The following is a 23,169-nucleotide window of genomic DNA, read 5'->3' on the forward strand; positions in this document are numbered from 1 at the left end:
GTAGTGAAATAAAGAAGCTAAAATGGCGGAGTTTTAGAGGTCTAGCAAGAAAGGACGCGGATTAACAGAAGTCTTAACAGGTAGAAAGAAGTGTGAACGATGGAGACATAAATACTCTATAGAGAAGAATAACTGGACTGGAAGAACATTGAATAAAGAACTTGGCTAAAAATAGAACCGAATGGCTATTTTCCTAGGTGTCTTATGCAGATCAATAGCGATAGGACTTTTATTATGTTATTAACGAAGATGGTGATGATAATGATGATGATTTTTAAGTGTCGTTCCTTTTCAGGAAGAAGCCATTTATGCACTATCAGTATGATGTTAGTCATATCATCATTTTACAAAATATGTTTTCTTTCGCTTGTGATGTATATGTAACAGTGTGCTCAACCGAGTCTCGAACTCTGGACCTTTCATTCATTAATTCAGATAACATTCCCCAGGCTGTGCCTAGGCCATCTCTCCGAAATATCTTTTCTTTCAGGAGTGCTAGTTTTGCACGTTTCGCAGGAGAGTTTCTATGAATTTGGAAGATAGGAGACGAGGTACTGGCGGAAGTAAAGCTGTGAGGCCGGTACGGTACACATTTTAAATCTGCCAGGAAATTTCATATCAGTGCACAATTTCACTGCAGATTTAAAAAAAAAAATATTCTGTGTTTTATATGTTTGTGCATCTGGTCCTGTAGGAACACAAAACTACGGTTTGCGGCTTTAATGGCAGCTACAAACACACTCACGTTTACGAGTAACACTACTTATTTCCATTCCATCAGTTTATAGCAATATAATATAATATATAGCAATACAATAATTCCAATCCCAAAGAAAGCAGGCGTTGACAGATGTGAAAATTACCGAACTATCAGTTTAATAAGTCACGGCTGCAAAATACTAACGCGAATTCTTTACAGACGAATGGAAAAACTGGTAGAAGCCGACCTCGGGGAAGATCAGTTTGGATTCCGTAGAAATATGGGAACACGTGAGGCAATACTGGCCCTACGACTTATCTTAGAAGCTAGACTAAGAAGAGGCAAACCTACGTTTCTAGCATTTGTAGACTTGGAGAAAACTTTTGACAATGTTGCCTGGAATACTCTCTTTCAAATTCTGAAGGTGGCGGGGGTAAAATACAGGGAGCGAAACGCTATTTACAATTTGTACAGAAACCAGATGGCCGTTATAAGAGTCGAGGGACATGAAAGGGAAGCAGTGGTTGGAAAGGGAGTGAGACAGGGTTGTAGCCTCTCCCCGATGTTATTCAATCTGTATATTGAGCAAGCAGCAAAGGAAACAAAAGAAAAATTCGGAGTAGGTATTAAAATCCATGGAGAAGAAATAAAAACTTTGAGGTTCGCCGATGACATTGTAATTCTGTCAGAGACAGCAAAGGACTTGGAAGAGCAGTTGAATGGAATGGACAGTGTCTTGAAGGGAGGATATAAGATGAACATCAACAAAAGCAAAACGAGGATAATGGTATGTAGTCGAATTAAGTCGGGTGATGCTGAGGGAATTAGATTAGGAAATGAGACACTTAAAGTAGTAAAAGAGTTTTGCTATTTGGGGAGCAAAATAACTGATGATGGTCGAAGTAGAGAGGATACAAAATGTAGACTGGCAATGGCAAGGAAAGCGTTTCTGAAGAAGAGAAATTTGTTAACATCGAGTATAGATTTAAGTGTCAGGAAGTCGTTTCTGAAAGTATTTGTGTTGAGTGTAGCCATGTATGGAAGTGAAACATGGACGATAAACAGTTTGGACAAGCTTTCGAAATGTGGTGCTACAGAGAAATGCTGAATATTAGATGGGTAGATCACATAACTAATGAGGAGGTATTGAATAGGATTGGAGAGAAGAGGAGTTTGTGGCACAACTTGACTAAAAGAAGGAATCGGTTGGTAGGACACGTTCTGAGGCATCAAGGGATCACCAGTTTAGTATTGGAGGGTAGCGTGGAGGGTAAAAATCGTAGAGGGAGACCAAGAGATGAATAAACTAAGCAGATACAGAAAGATGTAGACTGCAGTACGTACTGGGAGATGAAGAAGCTTGCACAGGATAGAGTAGCATGGAGAGCTGCATCAAACCAGTCTCAGGACTGAAGACCACAACAACATAGCAATATAGAATGATTCTGTCAAGAGAACATATTTTTAAAAGTACTGTAGCTTCCTTTCCCACGTCACTTGGTGAACTGCCTAAGATTTTTATCACTAACTAGTTTATTCCGTCAGAGAGATCTAATAAGATTATCTTTCTTTCTCGTACTCAGTTTATGAATGCATAAACTGTACTAACTGGATCTTTCTTTGGTTTGACGCGCACGTGACGTAAGTTGCAAAAACTACTTACTTAGACGTGTTCCTTTTTCGAGTTCACATTCTTATCAGTATAAATAGACACTGATTTTTGTTTGGATCTTACTTTACAGTAAACTCTATGTTTTTTGCTAACCAGTACGGTGGATACGCCGATTTGTTCATGCTCAGAGAAATCTGTTCGCAGAACGACAGTTAATAATTTCGTTCAAATTTTATTTTGCCCTTAATTCGGGCGATTCTCATTTGCTTGTTTCGATATTAGTGTCCCTAACACCGGGCTGAAGCACTAGCTCTGACTCTTAATTTATGTCGTTCTGGAGGTAGTATTAGAATTGTCTTTGTGATTCTTCTCGTACTTGAAGTTACTTCGTTCATTTCATAAGACTCTTAAGTTATTTAAAGCAACAATTCACGTAAGATAGGCTACAAGAGAATATGTGGTAATGTATTCCCAGAACGTTCTTTCCCGTTTGCTCTTCAGCCCCCATACTACTCGAGTTTCCTCCAGGGAGAACTTTTCGCGCCCTCCTGTCTCGCCGATCAGTTCCGGCACACTTGCAGCTAGCTAGCTGTATTGATCGTACATGAGTGGAACTGTTAACTTGGTGCAGTAACTTATTTCGTATGTAGTCGAGTAGCTCCCAACGTTTTATTTGCTCCGGTATTGAAAATTAGGTCCCCAGGTACGGTAACCTATTTGTGCAGCTGCGAGCGGTGTTTATACGCAGCAGTAAGTTTATTACGTGCGTCGCTACTTGTTTTATGTCGAGAATGACTGCTCTGCCGAGCAGTAAAGCTGGAGAAACGACCAAGTTTTCTAACAGTACCGCAGGCACGCCACTCACTCGCTATAAAACGTGTCCGCTAAGTCCACAGAATTTGTGTTAAATAACGACGGTTCATTGTAACTAAAATTTTTTCAGGCCACGGAGACGACCTTGTAAAAACAGGAACTTAGCAGTTATTTAGTGCAACGAAGCTCTACCTCACTTAAGAGTAAACATGTATAGTTCTGCGTCAGACTCAGTGGCGGTTGCTGTGTAAGAGCACAAGAGCACGCCAGCACCCTGACTTATTTATTGTTTATTTTTCTTTGAACGCTGTTAAACATGACGTGGATGCTGCAGTCTCCAAGATACGGCACTTAAAACTACCACTGCTCCTCTAGACTCCGTGAAATTTGGCATCAGGTTCGCGAGCAACCATCCAGTTTGGACGTTTTAAGGAGCTTTTGCGCATACATGTAATCGCTTCACGGGTCAGATACATACCGATTTGATAAACAACGTCCACAGTTCATGATGTACACAGATAGCCCCTGGAAGTTTACGTCGGTGCCACCAGGTGGTAGCACAGTGCGGCAGACTTACATTCCCGTTCGCTCGGCATCAGTGATCTCTATACTACCTGGATGTTGAACTTCATCTATCTGATCGTGCCAGCCGTAGATGCTCATATTTCATTTCTTGCCAAACTACAAAATGGCTGCTATGAAATATCACTGAAACACGAAAAGAAAATACTTTCCAATTCCGCTCCCTCATCAGCCTATTACATCATTTATTGACATAAAGTTCAAAACAAGAAATCTGTCTGCAATTCTTTATCACATACAGACCGATGGAAATTTATTTGCCAAACTACAATATGGCGGCCGATGCAAAGCACGTGTATTTGCAGACACGCTGCAGTTCTATACTCAGAGACCTTACTTCTCATCCAGGTTGTATAGAGATCACTGCTCGGCATAAATCCTGCTAGATGACAGCACACTCTTCAGATATGCTAATTCACTCACTATTTGCTGTAGTAAAATTAGATCGGACGTCAGTATATGTTAAAGTTGTACTGACAGTAAACCTCATTTTGTGGGTTTGTGAATGTGTTATAGTATATTAAGCAATGAATTTTATCATGCAGTAATCCATTTGAAGCGCTGAGATTAATAAGGGTCTAAAGCACATCAGCGTCGATTGTGACACTGTAGCATTTATTTAAGCTTCTGAAATCCGTTGATCTTATGATGAGTCAGGTTTATCTCTGCTGTAGGCCCACATTGTGTATATGAAGATTCACGAAAAGCAGCATCACTTGCTCCCCTGATATTCACTTAAATGGGGGATCGACGGCGGTGTGCTGTAGGACATCATGGATCTCAGCGCCTCATTTGTATTCCAGTCAAGTGATCAAGTTGGTAGACGTTACTACTGAAGTTTAATCATTTCCACAAACGGCATTGTGTGTTTGGAGTTGGTTGTTTACTGTGTGGACTCGGCTTTCTTGTGGAATGTAAACATGAACTATGTTGAATCTGTTTTAAATGCTAACAGAGAAGAAAAGCTCTGAGGATGCATCGTGAATCGTGCTTGGGTAGCTCAGTCGGTAGAGCACTTGCCTGCGAAAGACAAATGTCCCGAGTTCGAGTCTCGGTCCGGCACACAGCTTCAGTCTGCCAGGAAGTTTCACATCAGCGCACACTCCGCTGTAGAGTTAAAAACTCATTCTGGAAACACAAAAGTAAATTACCAGGAAGAGTTAGCCGCAAAGGACCTAGGGCCTGCGAGAACAGATCCTTTGAGTGAGAGAGTGACTACAAGCGGACATGTCCGAAAGAACAGATGCCATTGGTGACCGTGCAGCTATCTAGAATGAAATTATAATTAAATCAATACCATTAGCTAGCTGCTGACGGGCGTTGATATATATCAACGGGGGCAGTTGAAAATGTGTGCCCCGACCGGGACTCGACCCCGGGATCTCCTGCTTACATGGCAGACGCTCTATCCATCTGAGCCACCGAGGGCACAGAGGATAGTGCGACTGCAGGGGTTTATCGCTGGCACGGTCCCCGTGAGACCCACATTCTCAACATTCGTAATGGCCCTGCCAGTATACCCATTACTCGCGGGAGACAGTCCACGGAGTCCCGTAAGATTCAGGCAAAACTGTAGGTCATCAGCCGGTGAGAACAGAAGCCATCTTCATATCGTTTAAGGCTCACCGGCTGATGACCTCCTTCAGTGCGGGCGCACACGATATGCCTGAACTCGTGCGGGACTCGGTAGACTGTCTGCCGCGAGTAATGGATATAATGGCAGGGCCACTACGAATGTAGTGTGTGGACTATAAGTTGAGAATATGGGTCTCACGGGGAGCGTGCCGGCGATAAATCCCTGCAGTCGCACTATCCTCTGTGCCCTCGGTGGCTCAGGTCGATAGAGCGTCTGCCATGTAAGCAGGAGATCGCAGCTTCGAGTCCCGGTCGGGGCACACATTTTCAACTGTCCCCGTTGATATATATCAACGCCCGTCAGCAGCTAATGGTATTGATTTAATTGTAATTTCATTTATCAAGGAAGTGTACAGTTAACACAAGTTGTTGCTTGGGTGTAGCTTAAGAATATCCGATTTTCACCTCGAAGTAAATTCGTGAATTAATAAATCTGTTAGGGATCTCATTCATTTGTCCGAAAAACTGGAAAACACGAAAACTCCCTCTTACACAATAATGCGAATGGAGAGTTACGAGCCGGCCAGTGTGGCCACGCGGTTAAAGGCGCTTCAGTCTGGAACCGCGCGACCGCTACGGTCACAGGTTCGAATCCTGCATCGGGCATGGATGTGTGTGATGTCCTTAGGTTAGTTAGGTTTCAGTAGTTCTAAGTTCTAGGGGACTGATGACCTCAGATGTTAAGTCCCATAGTGCTCAGAGCCATTTGAACCATTTTTTGGAGAGTTACGAAAGCTTACACATTATTTCTTTATTGTCCTAAACTGTACTTAATTATGTACAAAACAGCAAATTTCCACAAAACAAGTCTTTCTTTTGTAGGCCAATTTATGCATATCATTATTATTATTATTATTATTATTATTATTATTATTACTGTTTTTATTACTACTGGCAGTGGCTTTAATTGTACAAACTTCTTGATAAGCATAACTGTTACACAGCAGATGCTATTAATTTAACGCTCTCAAATTTATCTGAATACAAAAAAATCTGTGAACACCCAGAACGTATACTCACGAGGCGCCACTGATCAGACAATCTACTGCCGCAATGCTCAGTACGGCAAAGATGGCGCATTTGTTACGCTAAAAGAAGAGAAATGGGAGACGCTATTAAAAGTGTGCAGTTACCTTTGTTAATTATACCTACTTGTGTGGTATGTAGGGCTACGTACACCTTTAAGAATTGTGCATTCTCGTTCACGCGTGGTTCCACTGTCTTCTTTGCTGGTGTGTGATGCGAAAAAGAGGGAACAGACTACAGTTTCCGCAAAGTAGCGTCAGATGTGAGAATCGAACGTGCTGGTCGTTTTCTACACCACTTGTTGTTAATATGGCGTGCTTAAGGCATCCCGTCTGACTGAACTCCGTGTGGAGGAAACTCGGGTACAAAGTACTAGTCGTTCTACGAATGTGGACAAAGGGAACAGCATTCAAAGAGGTAATTAGGCAGGCCTCCTGGAATCGAATTCAAGGCTTCGCTACGTATCGGAACAGGCTAACACGAACGCGAGGGATCCTGACCCTCCACTGTGCGTGAGAATATTTTTTCGGCGTATCGAATTGTCACGCGAACGCATAAATAAAGAGCAAGGTCGTGCTGCATTGAAACCGCCACTGTCGGGTCAGCGTAATAACGTAATACGGGTTGTTCCAGGGCAAGTGGCACTCGCGACTGAAACGAGTAGGATGGAAGGTTAAGAGTATAGCGGCCCATCGGAGGCGAGGTCATAGAGGTGACGTTAACTCAAGTAGAAACACCATTGCGTCCTCCCAAAGCAGTTACTGAGAACTCCACGAAACGCCTGCTTGGGAAGTATGCTCATCTTCTGGTAGACAGCCAAAGGCGCTTTCTTGCTGTCTGCGAAGAGAAACAAGTTATGCTTTGCCACTGGAGGCCCGTAAACAAAGTGATGAAATTTCTGGAATCACGACCTCCACAATACAGGGTGTTACAAAAAGATCCAGCCAAACTTTCAGGAAACATTCCTCACACACAAATAAAGAAAAGATGTTATGTGGACATGTGTCCGGAAACGCTTAATTTCCATGTTAGAGCTCATTTTAGTTCCGTCAGTATGTACTCTACTTCTTCGATTCACCGCGATGATTTCATACGGGATACTCTACCTGTGCTGCTAGAACATGTGCCTTTACAAGTACGACACAACATGTGGTTCATGCACGATGGAGCTCCTGCACATTTCAGTCGAAGTGTTCGTACGCTTCTCAACAACAGATTCGATGACCGATGGATTGGTAGAGGCGGACCAGTTCCATGGCCTCCACGCGGTTTCCTGACCTCAACCCTCTTGACTTTCATTTATGGGGGCATTTGAAAGCTCTTGTCTACGCAACCCCGGTACCAAATGTAGAGACTCTTCGTGCTCATATTGTGGACGGCTGTGATACAATACGCCATTCTCCAGGGCTGCATCAGCGCATCAAGGATTCCATGCGACGGAGGGTGGATGCATGTATCCTCGCTAACGGAGGACATTTTGAACATTTGCTGTAACAAAGTGTTTGAAGTCAAGCTGGTACGTTCTGTTGCTGTGTGTTTCCATTCCATGATTAATGTGATTTGAAGAGAAGTAATAAAATGAGCTCTAACATGGAAAGTAAGCGTTTCCGGACACATGTCCACATAACATATTTTCTTTCTTTGTGTGTGAGGAATGTTTCCTGAAAGTTTGGCCGTACCTTTTTGTAACACCCTGTATACGCAGCCGGCAAAAAAATTAGTGCACCTGGAAAGACGACTTCGAGTTTGATCCGATGGCAGCATATGCCAACTGAGGTATAGCCGATCTATTTACAATGGTTTGAGCATCGTCGGCCAACAGATACCGTAGTAGCACAGCTAACAGAGCGCTGTCTATGTCCACACTTTAACAGGAAATGCTCACAGCTGGAAGACTTAGTGTAGTGCGGACGTGTAAAGCAAGAAGGCAACCAAGCCACGGAGATGCACTCTTGCTTCCTACAGCCAACAGAGCGAGTTTGAAAGGGGTAAAATTGTGGCATTCTGAGTGGTGGGATGGCCCTTTCGAGAACTGCCACCCAAGTTGGACGTGCCGCGTCAGTTGTACAATGACGCTGGTATCAGTGGTCACGCGAACATTCTCACTCCCGTAGAACGGGCGCCGGCCTGAATCGGCATATTGGTAAGGGCAGCAGTGTCGTACAGCTACCACAGCACGGCGCTCGGTACGTGCAGAACGTTACTAGATCCGTCCTTTAGGCGTTCTTGCAGCAGGAAGCTGATATTTTGTTCCAACGGGGTAATAATCGCCCACACACTGCACGTGTAATTCAACGTGCTCTGCAAGACGTGTGGGATCTCCGAAGTTGTCTCCAACCATGTGGGATATGATGAGAAGTCACTCGTGCGACTCGTCAGCCAACCAATCCAGCCGACCGCTGGATTGGTCGTAAGGAGCCAGATGAGAGAGCTTTTTTGCATAACCCCCACGTTCACACACGATCTGGCGCCATGCGATTTTTACCTCTCTGGGTTCATAAAGGATCATGTGTATGTATCTCCGCTACCAGCCGATCTACCCGACTGTAGAAACAGCATTGTTGCAACAGTTACTCCAGACACGCTGATCAAGACTTGGGAAGAACTCACGTATCGATTCGATGTGTGGCGAATGGTGCTCACATAGAACACTTGTAAGAAAAACTTTTCGAGTTGCCCTTTCACTTGATGTATTATTCATAACGAAGTTCAGTGTAATAAATGCTACAAAGCCTAAAAACCCCGACATTCAGTTTGAAACACCCGGGATCTGTCTACGTTCTCGGTGAACCGCCAGACTCTGCACCAATCGTCGATGTTATGCAGGTCTTCCTGCATTCCAGTACAGAGTCCTGGCTTTGCTGCGTCCCCGTAGACAAACCGCATCGTCCGCGAATAGCCTGACTGTGCCTCCAACGTTGTCCACCAGGTCATTAACATAGACGGTAAGCAGTAGTTGCCGTGTAACACTCCCTTGGGGTATACCCAAAATTACCTGTCGATATTGTTCCTCCAAGAATGATGTGTTGTGATTTATCTGCAAGGAAGTCCTGTATTCAGTCACAAACCTAGCCCGTTGGTTGATTGGTTGGTTGGTTGATTTGGGGGGAGAGGACCATACAGCGAGGACATCCGTCCCATCCGATTAGGGAAGAATGGGGTCAGAAGACGGCCGTACCAATTGAAAGGAACCATCGAGAAAATTGCCTGAAGCTATTTAGGGAGATCACGGAAAACCTAAATCAGGATGCACCGACGCGGGTTTGAATCGTCGTCGGCCCGAATGCGAGTTCAGTGTGCTAACGACTGCGCCACCTTGCTTGGTTTCACTTTGTAGCCGGATTCTGTGGCCGAGCGGTTCTAGGCGCTTCAGTCCGGAACCGCGGTGTTGCTACGGTCGCAGGTTCGAATCCTGCCTCGGGCATAGATGTGTGTGATGTCTTTAGGTTAGTTAGGTTTAAGTAGTTCTAAGTCAAGGGAAATGATGACCGCAGATGTTAAGTCCCATAGTGCTTAGAGCCATTTGAACCACCTTTGTAAATCGAACTGAAGCTATGTATTTAAGAACCTTCAACATCGCAGCGCGTCAGCAATCGTTGGTTAATATATTAGAAAACTAAAAACCCGCCTCTGAAGAAGGTGTAGTTATCTACGCTGAAACCTAGGTTAACACTAGGTGCTTTTTTCGCAATCGAGGCGGGTTTTTAGTTTTTTAATATCGAAGCTATGTATGTTTGTCGCTCTGAACAGTATTACAGTTTTCATGTCTGTTCGATTTACAAAGTTGAAGTGTAAAAAACCAAAATGCAGCCCAAGAAATACTGCAGAATGACAAAAACTGCGAAGTGCGTATTTAAAACTAAACCTTTCGACATCAACCGCTGCTACCAGGGAGGAAAGAAGCAGTGGTTTGGAGAATATGTAGAGGAACACCGTAAGTAACTTACACTCCAGCCTTATAAACAGAACACTGTTTGTAATCTATAATAACCAAAAATGTAGAAACATATGCATCCAATTTGCAGAATAACCACGGAAGATCCTTTATAAATAGAAGCGGAACGCATCTGGTATAAAATTCTCTTTAATTAAATTCCAAGGAAGCTCAAGACGGAAAAGCAGTAATAACTGATTTTAACAACTGCTGCGGAAGATGGTCATGCAGACAAACGTATTATTGTATATGGTCACTGCTTCTTGAAAGTCTCGTGTAGCGCTCTTGACATTTCCTGGCTTCTTAAAGCTTACCCAGTGTTCTTAAAGCTTACCCAGTGTATTCGATTCCTGTCACCGCTCTTGTATGTGTGATTGTGCCGTTTTGTAGTGTTATGTTTACAGGGGCCCACGTTCCACGCATTTAGGTGTTTCACTTTGGATAAGGCCAAAGCGATTACCGCAGCTTGGGTCAATGTGTCTCAGCCTCAACTGTTCCCGGAAGTTGGGGACGAAGGAGAAGACCCGATGGCCCTTATCAGATGTTTCCCCTTCTTTTTGCCATGTCTCAAACTTCCAAAGATTTAATGGGCCGTTTTTCTGTTATACGCTCCCCTGTTATCTCCTGTACCGTGCAAGGCTCAGTCACAGGCCAATGGTGGCTGCGCCATGGCTCAAGTACACTGCGGCGGAGAAATATCCGCAAGTTCACGTCACCCGCCGTCGCAAGCTAGTCCCAGATAGCATCTCTGCCGTTGTTGCTGCGCGCACTGTCTATGAACGATGGTAACGGTCCCAGGTGATGCCTGCTAACGTTAAGTTTGTAAACAGAGTGTTTACAATCAGCACCGAAACCAAACACGCAGTTTGCTGATGAAACGCGTTAACTGTCTCATTGTCAGACGGAGGAGCGCCTGCGGGCAAGTGGCGGCAACCCGCAGGCCGCAGACGTCGTGTGTGCAGCGGGAGTGACCAAGGATGCAGGGGCCTAGCAGTGCGTGTACGTGCTGGCATACATGCGAAAGTTTTTCAGTCTCTGACAGTTTGGTACTCTCAGATAGTACTCGCAGAATTGTTTACACTGAGGACGAATTTTCGCTGATAGTTACTGCCTGATAATTACTTGCGAGTACTTTCTGTAAGTGTTGCAGAAACAACGAAAGAAGCATGCCACATATAAACGAACACAAAATCTCCAAAATTGGCGACCTTTTACAGAAGACGCTCAGAATCTGTTAATTTCCTGCATGGCCATCTTTTTAGCGATGGTTGCGGGACTCTGCTGTTCGATAGAGGATGTCAAATTAAACACCTTTCGGCCGTCAATTTTCAACCTTATTTTACTGGGCAACCAGTTTCAGCTTTTTACTACGCTATCTTCAGGCCCCTGATCGACGTATAGGAATAATCTACCTCGCTTGTGATCAAAACAGAGGCCATCAATACTGGTATTAGAAGATATTTGTTGCAGCGACCAGTTCAATTGTAACAAATACCAGTATTGCTGGCTCCTGTTTTGATCACAAGCTAGGTAGATTATTCCTACACGTCGGTCAGGAGCCTGAAGATGGCGTAGTAAAAAGCTGAAACTGGTTGCCCAGTAAAATAAGGTTGAAAATTGACGGCTGAAAGGTGTTTAATTTGACATCCTCTGTTAATTCCTGTCGTGCTGCTGTAATCACACCGGAAAATTTTTCACGTGAGTCATCTGAGTTTAAATAACTGCTCCGCGAATTCACTGCCCTTTTATACCTCGTGAATGCGATACTACCGCCACCTGTAAATGTGCATATCGCTATCCCACGACATTTGTCATCTCGGTGTATCGTCCACTGCATGACAGTTGCTTCTTTATGACAGGGTGTATCGTCATGCTGGTACTATCCATCATCATCTCCGAACAGTCCCAGTACTGTACACAGTGCTGTTAAATGTGTTCATATCTTTCCACATACACAGTATTCATAAGCGAAACAAGGGGATCACGCCCTAACCACGAAAAATACCCCCATACCGTGACACCTCCTCGTCGGTACTTCGCTGTTGGCCGTACACACGATGGCAGGTAAGGTCATCCGTGCATTGTCCATGCTTCTCCGTCACGGCATTACTGGAAATGCAGCGATGTGTGTTGCGGTGTTAACGGCAGCCTATGCTTGGTACGATAACTCCATAGTCCGACTACTCCTGGTCTCCGACCAATTGAATGGGGTGACACGAAGCCCATTATTTGCTCGCAGCTCGCAGGCACAGATGTGAAGGGCCACGCTGCGGTTGGTGCACTGTATGACGATCCTCCCTTTCGGTGCTCAGATGTGGTCTGTTGGAACGTTTACGATGATTTTGCGTGTGTGTCATTCCCGCGCAGTGCAAAATCGGGCCAGTGTTACATGCGGATGCTCCACATACCTAAATACTGCACGATTCGACCCAGCCAGCCAAACTTGGACCCACAATGAGGCCCCTTTCAAACTCAGTTGCTGATAACGCTGCCTCACACGTGTACGCGGTGTTTCCCTTGACAGTGGCCGCTCAACATCTGACCCTGTTCATGCCCCTTAAGGCGTGTAGACACTAGACCAACGAAGGCAAACGAAGGGAGACACTGGTTTCGGCCGAACGTTTGCACCGATGCAATGGCGCTCGGCTTCTCATCATCACCAAACGAAGAGTATGCGGCGAAGGGATTCTGCCCTGACTCTCATAACTTGTCGACGTTGCTCCAGTTTTGTTATTGTTGTAAAGTAGCGTTTTAATTATAGTTTCATCGGCCGAGATTATGACAGAAGAAGAGGATGTAGCTGTCGTCTCACGTGCAGCATTTATTTTACTGCAAGAAGCTGATCACAAAAAAAAGACAATAAACGACGCTATCAGGCGACCTCTGTTTTAAAATGTAGGGAGCAGAGCGGTGGAAGAAAATTGTCTACCTCAAAGCTGAATTGGAAAATGGGCTATTTCATAATTTTTTTCCGAATGGAAGCTGCAGGTTTCGAATTGCTATTGAATTGTGTAGGCCCTAACATTTCCTAGGATGACACCTCCTTTGGGAGAGCTGTACCTGCAGCAGAAAGCAAATAGCCACACCCAGTTTTGTTTGTTTCTCGTTCAAGGTGTAAAGATATAAATAAAGACTACGATAACACTGGAAGCTGAAGAAGTGAATTAAAATTTGTGCTGCCACCGGGACTCGAACCGGGGTCTTCTTTGCTTACTAGGCGGATATGCTGACGATTACACCACCTATACTGAGCCAACGAGCATTCGACCTGGCGTCCTCAGTAGGAGAGGGGTCCCAACGCCAACCAAACGCAGACGCCTGGATGTTACCGCCAGCAGACGCAGTAGCAACCAAGGCGAAACGCTTTGTTGGCTCCGAATTGTCGCCCGTAAACACTGAGCAGATCTGCTACAAAGCGATTGGCCTTCGTTCATTGGCTTAATATGTACGCAGCGTCATACAGGGTGTTACAAATAGGTACGGCCAAACTTTCAGGAAACATTCCTCACACACAAATAAAGAAAAGGTGTTATGTGGACATGTGTCCGGAAACGCTGAATTTCCATGTTAGAGCTCATTTTAGTTTCGTCAGTATGTACTGTACTTCCTCGATTCACCGCCAGTTGGCCCAATTGAAGGAAGGTAATGTTGACTTCGGTGCTTGTGTTGACATGCGACTCATTGCTCTACAGTACTAGCATCAAGCACATCAGTACGTAGCATCAACAGGTTAGTGTTTATTACGAACGTAGTTTTGCAGTCAGTGCAATGTTTACAAACGCGGAGTTGGCAGATGCCCATTTGATGTATGGATTAGCACGGGGCAATAGCCGTGGCACGGTACGTTTGTATCGAGACAGATTCCCAGAACGAAGGTGTCCCGACAGGAAGACGTTCGAAGCAATTGATCGGCGTCTTAGGGAGCACGGAACATTCCAGCCTATGACTCGCGACTGGGGAAGACCTAGAACGACGAGGACACCTGCAATGGACGAGGCAATTCTTCGTGCAGTTGACGATAACCCTAATGTCAGCGTCTGAGAAGTAGTTGTTGTACAAGGTAACGTTGACCACGTCACTGTACGGAGAGTGCTACGGGAGAACCAGTTGTTTCCGTACCATGTGCGGCGTGTGCAGGCACTATCAGCAGCTGATTGGCCTCCACGGGTACACTTCTGCGAATGGTTCATCCAACAATGTGTCAATCCTCATTTCAGTGCAAATGTTCTCTTTACGGATGAGGCTTCATTCCATCGTGATCAAATTGTAAATTTTCACAATCAACATGTGTGGGCTGACGAGAATCCGCACGCAATTGTGCAATCACGTTACCAGCACAGATTTTCTGTGAACGTTTGGGCAGGCATTGTTGGTGATGTCTTGATTGGGCCCCATGTTCTTCCACCTACGCACAATGGAGCACGTTATCATGATTTCATACGGGATACTCTACCTATGCTGCTAGAACATGTGCCTTTACAAGTACGACACAACATGTGGTTCATGCACGATGGAGCTCCTGCACATTTCAGTCGAAGTGTTCGTACGCTTCTCAACAACAGATTCGGTGACCGATGGTTTGGTAGAGGCGGACCAATTCCATGGCGTCCACGCTCTCCTGACCTCAACCCTCTTGACTTTCATTTATGGGGGCATTTGAAAGCTCTTGTCTACGCAACCCCGGTACCAAATGTAGAGACTCTTCGTGCTCGTATTGTGGACGGCTTTGATACAATACGCCATTCTCCAGGGCTGCATCAGCGCATCAAGGATTCCATGCGACGGAGGGTGGATGCATGTATCCTCGCTAACGGAGGACATTTTGAACATTTGCTGTAACAAAGTGTTTGAAGTCACGCTGGTACGTTCTGTTGCTGTGTGTTTCCATTCCATGATTAATGTGATTTGAAGAGAAGTAATAAAATGAGCTCTAACATGGAAATTAAGCGTTTCCGCACACATGTCCACATAACATATTTTCTTTCTTTGTGTGTGAGGAATGTTTCCTGAAAGTTTGGCCGTGCATTTTTGTAACACCTGTATACTGATCAGCCAGAACATTATGACCACTTGCCTAATAGTCGGTATGTCCACCTTTGGCACGGCTAACCGCATGGAAGCAATGAGGCTTAGGTAAGTCGCTGGAGGGAGTCACCCAATTCCCGTATATTCGGGGGAGAGGGGCAATTAGCTCTGACGCCACAGTCATATCCCAGAAGTCTTCGATCTGGTTCATATCTGGCGAGTTGGGGGGGGGGGGGGGGCAGCACCTCAACTGGAATTCGCCACTTTGTTCCTTGAACCTCTCCCTCACACTCCGGCCTTGAGACATGGCGCATTATCTTGCTGAAATATGCCACTGCCGTCCGGGAACATGATCGTCACGAACGGTTGTATGTAGGCCGCAACCAAAGTACGGTACTCTTTGGCCGTCAAGGTGCCCTGCAGGATCTCCACTGGACCCACGGATCCCCATGTGAATGTTCCCCAGAACATGATGGAGCCGCCGCCAGCTTGCCTCCGCCCCACAGTGCAGGTGCCGAGGAGCTGTTCCCCTGGAAGATGAAGGATTCGCGCCCTCCCATTGGCATGATGAAGAAGATATCGGGATTCATCAGACCATACAATGCTCTGCCGCTGCGCCAGCGTCTACATCGACATCTACATCTACATCCATACTCCGCAAACCACCTGACGGTGTGTGGCGGAGGGTACTTTGAGTACCTCTATCGGTTCTCGCTTCTGTTCCAGTCTCGTATTGTTCGTGGAAAGAAAGATTGTCTGTATGCCTCTGTGTGGCCTCTAATCTCTCTGTTTTTATCCTCATGGTCTCTTCGCGAGATGTATGTAAGAGGGAGCAATATACTGCTTGACTCCTCGGTGAAGGTATGTTCTCGAAACTTCAGCAAAAGCCCGTACTCTCTTGCATAGTCTTCCACTGGAGTTTATCTATCATCTCCGTAACGCTTTCGCGACTACTAAATGATCCTGTAACGAAGCGCGCTGCTCTCCGTTGGATCTTCTCTATCTCTTCTATCAACCCTATCTGGTAACGGATCCCACACCGGTGAGCAGTATTCAAGCAGTGGGTGAACAAGTGTGCTGTAACCTACTTCCTTTGTTTTCGGGCTGCATTTTCTTTGGATTCTTCCAATGAATCTGTCTGGCACCTGCTTTACCGACGATTAATTTTATATGGTCATTCCATTTTAAATCACTACTGATACCCACTCCCAGATAATTTATGGAATTAACCGCTTCCAGTTGCTACCTACTGTATTGTGGCTAAATGATAAAGGATCTTTCTTTCTATGTTTTCGCAGCACGTTACACTTGTCTACATTGGGATTCAATTGCCATCCCCTGCACCATGCGTCAATTCGTTGCAGATGCTCCTGCATTTCAGTACAATTTCTCGTTGTTACAACCTCTCGATATACTACAGCATCATCCGCAAAAAGCCTCAGTGTACTTACAATGTTATCCACAAAGTCATTTATGTATATTGTGAATAGCAACGGTCCTACGACGCTCCTCTGCGGCACACCTGAAATCACTCTTACTTCGGAAGACTTATCTCCATTGAGAATGACATGCTGCGTTCTGTTATCTAGGAACTCTTCAATCCAATCACTCAATTGGTCTGATAGTCGTTATGCTCTTACTTTATTCATTTAACGACTGTGGGGAACTGTATCAAAAAACGCCTTGCGGAAGTCAAGAAACACGGCATCTACCTGGGAACCCGTGTCTATGGCCCTCTTGAGTCTCGTGGACGAATAGCGCGAGCTAGGTTTCACACGATCGTCTTTTTCGAAACCCATACTGAACCCTGCAGAGTAGATTTGTAGTCTCCAGCAAAGTCATTATACTCGAACATAATACGCGTTCCAAACTTCTACAAGTGATCCACATCGAGTGCTGATGGTCACGTGCCCATTTCATTCGTAGTTGTCCATTTCGTGGTGTTAACATTGGCACATGCATGGGTCGTCGACTGCAGAGGCCCATCATTAGCAGTGTTCGGTGCACAGGGTGTGCAGACACACTTGTACTCTGCCCGGCGTTAAACTTAAGTACCGCCACAGTTCGCCGCCAGTCCTGCTTTACCATTCTGCCCAGCCTACTTCGTACGACGTCAGTTATGAGGGTTGGCCGCCCAACCCCACGACGTCTGGACGTGGTTTCACCTTGGTTTCGCCACGTGCGGAAGACACTTACCACAGAAGTTCGCGAACACCTGACAAGTCGTGCAGTTTGCACTCGGCCAAACTCAGCTAGATCGTACGCCTTCCGATTCTACACACGGACAGCACACTCACTGATACGGCATGCACTTGCGTGTGTCTGAGTAGCTGTTTCGCCAGGTGACACTACTATCGCCTGGACAGGTTTATGTCGATAGCAGGTCGGTGGCCATAGTATTCCGGTTGGTCATTGTATACCATACAAGACCGGGTAAACAACACTAAACACGCAGCATCCCTTTAATCAGGACGTTATGTATTCTGTTTGCTAGGAACTAATCGATCTAGTCGCAGAGCCAGCTGGATACTGTGTTGTCTCCCGTTTTGTTCATTAGGCGACAGCGCGGAACAGTATCGAGCGCGCTCCGCCCACGTGGTTTCGGAACGCCCCGTACTGTTTAGTTCTGCTGCCACACAGCAGGGGGACAGACAAGTGCCTGTCTGCGATGCTAATGACGTCGCCGCTAATGAGGCGAGTTGCGGGCCGCTTTGGGCCGCGCTCTGAGCCGGCGCGCGCCCGCGCTAATGAACGTAAGTGCCCTGGCAGCCCGCCAGCCGGCGCTGGCGGCGCCTGTTGAGCGCGGCGGCGGCGGCGGCGGCGGCGGCAGCCGTGGTGACGGATTTACGAACGTCCGCCCGCGCCTCTATCGACCCGCGAGGTCTGCAGCTTCTGTTTCCCACATCTGTAACCGCCAGGCCGCCCGCCAATGTTCGGCACACACTACGCGAGTGCGGTTCTTTCTGCAGCCGCACCTGTGCTGGGCTCGGTATATCACTGTGTATAACCAGTGAGAATCCCCCCCCCCCCCCCCCGGCTTCTATAAAGAGTCGGGCTCCCGCGTGTAAAACAACTGATTACTTCACAAGTAAGTTAATGTGTTACGCAATTGAAATCAAGCATACAGGTTGGTCCATTGATCGTAACCGGGCCAAATATCTCACGAAATAAGCGTCAAACGAAAAAACTACAAAGAACGAAACTTGTCTAGCTTGAAGGGGGAAACCAGATGGCGCTATGGTTGGCCCGCTAGATGGCGCTGCCATAGGTCAAACGGATATCAACTGCGTTTTTTAAAAATAGGAACCCCCATTTTTATTACATATTCGTGTAGTACGTAAAAAAATATGAATGTTTTAGTTGGACCACTTTTTTCGCTTTGTGATAGATGGCGCTGTAATAGTCACAAACATATGCCTCACAATTTTAGACGAACATTTGGTAACAGATAGGTTTTTTAAATTAAAATACAGAACGTAGGTACGTTTGAACATTTTATTTCGGTTGTTCTAATGTGATACATGTACCTTTGTGAACTTATCATTTTTGAGAACGCATGCTGTTACAGCGTGTTTACCTGTAAATAATACATTAATGCAATAAATGCTCAAAATGATGTCCGTCAACCTCAATGCATTTGGCAATACGTGTATCGACATTCAAAAATGGTTCAAAAGGCTCTGAGCACTATGCGACTTAACTTCTGAGGTCATCAGTCGCCTAGAACTTAGAACTAATTAAACCTAACTAACCTAAGGACATCACACACATCCATGCCCGAGGCAGGATTTGAACCTGCCGGCTATCGACATTCATCTCAACAGCGAGTAGTTCGCCTTCCGTAATGTTCGCACATGCATTGACAATGCGCTGACGCATGTTGTCAGGCGTTGTCGGTGGATCACGATAGCAAATATCCGTCAACTTTCCCCACAGAAAGAAATCCGGAGACGTCAGATCCGGTGAACGTGCGGGCCATGATATGGTGCTTCGACGACCAATCCACCTGTCATGAAATATGCTATTCAGTACCGCTTCAACCGCACGCCAGCTATGTACCGGACATCCATCATGTTGGAAGTACGTCGCCATTCTGTCATGCAGTGAAACATCTTGTAGGAAATCAGCATACATTGCACCATTTAGATTGCCATCGATAAAATGGGGGCCAATTATCCTTCCTCCCATAATGCCGCACCATACATTAACCCGCCAAGGTCGCTGAAGTTCCACTTGTCGCAGCCATCGTGGATTTTCCGTTGCCCATTAGTGCATATTATGCCGGTTTAGGTTACCGCTGTTGGTGAATGACGCTTCGTCGCTAAATAGGACACTGTGCAAAAAATCTGTCATCGTCCCGTAATTTCTCTTGTGCCCAGTGGCAGAACTGTACACGACGTTAAAAGTCTTCGCCATGCAATTCCTGATGCATAGAAATATGGTACGGGTGCAATCGATGTTGATGTAGCATTCTCAACTGCGACGTTTTTGAGATTCCCGATTCTCACGCAATTTGTCTGCTACTGATGTGCGGATTAGCCGCGACAGCAGCTAAAACACCCACTTGGGCATCATCATTTGTTGCAGGTCGTGGTTGACGTTTCAGATGTGGCTGAACACTTCCTGTTTCCTTAAATAACGTAACTATCCGGCGAACGGTCCGGATGATGTCGTCCAGGATACCGAGCAGCATACATAGCACACGCCCGTTGGGCATTTTGATCACAATAGCGATACATCAGCACGATATCCACTTTTTCCGCAATTGGTAAACGGTCCATTTTAACAAGGGTAATGTATGACGAAGCAAATACCGCCCGCACTGGCGGAATGTTACGCGATACCACGTACTTATACGCTTGTGACTATTACAGCGCTATCTATCACAGAGCGAAAAAAGTAGTCCAACTAAAACATTCATATTTCTTTAAGTACTACACGAGTATGTAGTAAAAAAATGGGGGTTCTTGTTTAAAAAAAAACGCAGTTGATATCAGTTTGACCTATGGCGGCGCCATCCAGAGGGCCGACGATAGCGCCATCTGGTTTCCCCCTTCAAGCTAGACGAGTTTCGTTCTTTGTAGTTTCTTTGTTTGATGCTTATTTCGTGAGATATTTGGCCCGGTCACTATCAATGGACCACCCTGTATAAGGGAGGAAAAGATTAGAAAATGTTTGAAATTACTTTTTTAGTTTGTTGGAATTGGCTAAGGTGTCGGTCCCCAAAGCGCACAGCCCTCGCCTACCCTAATACAGCGACCGAAGAAAGTCGCAACACCAAGAAGGAGTCTTGCAACACCTCAAACATGGTGTCTATTCAAACTCGCGCGACAGTCCCACAAGAGAGGCGCTAGTAGCGCCATTATGAGGATGCAGATCAGGTTTACTTTAAATACACGCTGTAGCGGTCCTGAGCGGCATTTGCCTTCGAGATTGGACATCGTCAGTTGATTTTAGTCAAGAATACCTGTAAAGAGACAAAGACACCATCAGCAACACCTCGTTTGAGGTGTTGTGTAATAGGGCTACGAGAATTTGGGCGTTTCTTCTGCGATATTGCAGAAAGACTTGTCAGGAATGTAGCCACTCTACATGATTACTGGCAGCGGTGGTCACGATGATGTGCGGCCGCAGAGAAGACCGAGCTGCGAACTGCGACGTGGCACTACCGAGAGGGAAGACCATCGTGTTCGTTGTAAGGCTCTGGCGCGTCGTACTGCATCTGCAGCAGCAATCTGAACAGCAGTTGGCAGCACAGTGACACAACGAGCTGTTATAAATCCGTCACTTCAAGGGAGCTCAGAGCCAGACGTCTTGTGTCGTGCGTTCCACTGACACCAGACAGCGGCCATTCCCGACTTCAGTGGCGTCATGCGACAGCTCTTTGGAGGGCAGGGTGGAGGTCTGTTGTGTTTTCAGATGGAAGACGATTCTATGTCGGTACCAGTGATGCCCTGTATCGATTAGGAGGAGGTCAGTCGAGGGCCTGCAGCCAACCTGTCTGCGGGCTACAGACACGGGACCTGCACGTGGGGGTACGGTCTGGGCTGCAATTTTATACAGGGTGTTACAAAAAGGTAAGGCCAAACTTTCAGGAAACATTCCTCACACACAAAGAAAGAAAAGATGTTATGTGGACATGTGTCCGGAAACGCTTACTTTCCATGTTAAAACTCATTTTATTACTTCTCTGCAAATCACATTAATCATGGAATGGAAACACACAGCAGCAGAACGTACCAGCGTGACTTCAAACACTTTGTTGCAGGAAATGTTCAAAATGTCCTCCGTTAGCGAGGATACATGCATCCACCCTCCGTCGCATGGAATCCCTGATGCGCTGATGCAGCCCTGCAGAATGGCGTATTGTATCACAGCCGTCCACAATTCGAGCACGAAGAGTCTCTACATTTGGTACCGGGGGTTGCGTAGACAAGAGCTTTCAAATGCCCCCATAAACGAAAGTCAAGAGGGTTGAGGTCAAGAGAGCGTGGCTGCCATGGAATTGGTCCGCCTCTACCAATCCATTGGTAACCGAATCTGTTGTTGAGAAGCGTACGAACACTTTGACTGAAATGTGCAGGAGCTCCATCGTGCATGAACCACATGTTATGTCATACTTGTAAAGGCACATGTTCTAGCAGCACAGGTAGAGTATCCCGTATGAAATCATGATAATGTGCTCCATTGAACGTAGATGGAAGAACATGGGACCCAATCGAGACACCACCAACAATGCCTGCCCAAACGTTCACAGAAAATCTGTGTTGATGACGTGATTGCACAATTGCGTGCGGATTCTCGTCAGCCCACACATGTTGATTGTGAAAATTTACAATTTGATCACGTTGGAATGAAGCCTCATCCGTAAAGAGAACATTTGCACTGAAATGAGGATTGACACATTGTTGAATGAGCCATTCGCAGAACTGTACCCGTGGAGGCCAATCAGCTGCTGATAGTGCCTGCACACGCTGTACATGGTACGGAAACAACTGGTTCTCCCGTAGCACTCTCCATACAGTGACGTGGTCAACGTTACCTTGCACAGCAGCAACTTCTCAGACGCTGACATTAGGGTTATCGTCAACTGCACGAAGAATTGCCTCGTCCATTGCAGGTGTCCTCGTCGTTCTAGGTCTTCCCCAGTCGCAAGTCGTAGGCTGGAATGTTCCGTGCTCCCTAAGACGCCGATCAAATGCTTCGAACGTCTTCCTGTCGGGATACCTTCGTTCTGGAAATTTGTCTCGATACAAACGTACCGCGCCACGGCTATTGCCCCGTCCTAATCCATACATCAAATGGGTGTCTGCCAACTCCGCATTTGTAAACATTGCACTGACTGCAAAACCACGTTCGTGATGAACACTAACCTGTTGATGCTACGTACTGATGTGCTTGATGCTAGTACTGTAGAGCAATGAGTCGCATGTCAACAGAAGCACCGAAGTCAACATTACCTTCCTTCAATTGGGCCAACTGGCCGTGAATCGAGGAAGTACAGTATATACTGACGAAACTAAAACGAGCTCTAACATGGAAATTAAGCGTTTCCGGACACATGTCCACATAACATCTTTTCTTTATTTGTGCGTGAGGAATGTTTCCTGAAAGTTTGGCCGTACCTTTTTGTAACACCCTGTATGACAGCAGGCGCACTCTAGTGGTTATCACCCGCAGCCTGACTGCAAGTCTGGACGTCAGTGACGGCCACTGCGGTTCTAGGCGCTTCAGCCCGGAACCGCGTTGCTGCCACGGTCGCAGGTTCGAATCCTGCCTCGGGCATGGATGTGTGTGATGTCCTTAGGTTAGTTAGGTTTAAGTAGTTCTAAGTCTAGGGGA

The 23,169-nt window shown here is 46.0% G+C and overlaps 1 protein-coding gene and 1 non-coding gene across 2 annotated transcripts in view; one reads left to right on the forward strand and one right to left on the reverse strand.

Moving 5' to 3' along the window:
* The window catches only part of LOC124780746 (tRNA-dihydrouridine(16/17) synthase [NAD(P)(+)]-like), a 247,119-nt gene that overhangs the window by 146,604 nt on the left and 77,346 nt on the right, over positions 1 to 23,169 (forward strand). The window lies entirely within an intron of this gene.
* On the reverse strand, positions 5,062 to 5,136 carry Trnat-ugu. Its single transcript has one exon. It is a non-coding gene; the product is annotated as a tRNA-Thr (tRNA).

The sequence above is a fragment of the Schistocerca piceifrons genome, chromosome 1 (assembly GCF_021461385.2).
Source record: "Schistocerca piceifrons isolate TAMUIC-IGC-003096 chromosome 1, iqSchPice1.1, whole genome shotgun sequence".
Lineage (NCBI taxonomy): Eukaryota > Metazoa > Arthropoda > Insecta > Orthoptera > Acrididae > Schistocerca > Schistocerca piceifrons.